Source organism: Hippichthys cyanospilos, chromosome 3 (genome assembly GCF_059441005.1).
Source record: "Hippichthys cyanospilos isolate Australia breed blue-spotted pipefish chromosome 3, RoL_Hcya_1.0, whole genome shotgun sequence".
Taxonomy (NCBI): Eukaryota; Metazoa; Chordata; class Actinopteri; order Syngnathiformes; family Syngnathidae; genus Hippichthys; species Hippichthys cyanospilos.
In genome coordinates this window covers 12819892-12821274 of record NC_142371.1, presented here as the reverse complement: position 1 = coordinate 12821274, position 1383 = coordinate 12819892, and the positions used below count along the sequence as shown (strand labels likewise).

At 53.4% G+C, this 1383-nt stretch overlaps 1 pseudogene; it reads right to left on the bottom strand.

Moving 5' to 3' along the window:
- Nucleotides 1-198: 198 nt before the first annotated feature.
- LOC148425791 (uncharacterized) lies at nucleotides 199-1054 on the bottom strand (annotated as a pseudogene).
- Between the last annotated feature and the right edge of the window lie 329 nt (nucleotides 1055-1383).

Genomic DNA, 1383 nt, shown 5'->3' with positions numbered 1-1383 from the left:
CCATCGTGTCGTACAAAAACATAACGAGCAGACCTGAGCGCTGAGGGTTTGAACACTTCTGGAAAACAATGGTGAACTGGCAAAGAAGTCACGGGCCCTCTTAACGAAGAGGAAAAGGGACGGACGTTGGGACCCTCAGGGAGAAACTCATCCGGAACCCTAACAGGCTGCCTAAGCACCAGTCATGCAGGCGTGGCCTCAAGACCCTTTTTTGGAGCCAAAACGTAACCCAAATAACACCCATGGCAGGCGGTTGACCCAACTACCATCTGAAAGGGTGGCCCGCAGCGCGGCTTTAAGCGACCGGTGAAAACGTTTGCACAAAACGTTGGCCTGAGGGTGGTAAGCAGTAGTACGGTGTAATTGTGCACCCAAAGACTCAGCCAAAGACGTCCAGAGCTCAGACACAAATTGGGGTCCCCTATCCGAGGTGATGTCAGAGGGCGTGCCAAAACGTGCAACCCAGGATGACAGGAATGCGCGGGCTATGTCTACGGTGGTCGTGGAGGACAGGGGAACTGCCTCAGACCACCGAGTTGTTCGATCAACCATTGTGAGCAAGTGTGTAAAACCCTGCGACGGAAGGAGGGGGCCTCCCAGGTCTACATGCACATAGTCAAACTGCCTGGGTGGAATCGGAAAAGGTTACAGAGTGGCCGTGGTGTGTCGTTGAACGTTGGCGCGCTCACATGCAATGGAAGCAGCTGCCCACATCCTAACATTCCTGTGTAGTCCAGGCCAGACAAACTTGGCACCAACAAGCTTGACTGAGACCCGAACGCCAGGGTGCGAGAGGGAGTGGATCGAGTCAAAAACCCGATGGCGCCATTCCACCAGAATAACAGGCCTTGGGACTGTGGACACATCGCAGCGCAGTGGAGGACCGCTGTCTTGCAACACCACCTCCTCGAGTCTCAGAGCTGTACCCTTAGTTTTAGGGCAGCGAATGTCTGGATCAGTGGATCAAGCAGCACAAAATCCACACCCAGTTGTACGGGACACACAAGTGCACGCGACAAGCAATCGACTACAGGGTGGCACTTTCCGGCCACATGCCGAATGTCTGTGTTAAATTCGGAAATGGCCATGTGACGCTGCTGGTGTGCTGACCATGGTTCAGTAACCGTTGACATGGCAAATGTAAGCGGCCGATGATCCACGTAAGCTGTGAAACGACGTCCCTTGAGCAAGAAACGAAAATGTTGCAGTGCAAGCTATAGCGCCAGCAACTCACGGTCAAAAACACTATACTTGGGCTCATTATCCCATTATCCCATTATCCCAGTTTACGACTGCCAAACATTTCCCACCAGGTGTTCCACCACTGCTCCTACTGCAACATCCGATGTGTCGGTAGTCAAGGCCACCTGCGCTGTGGAGATT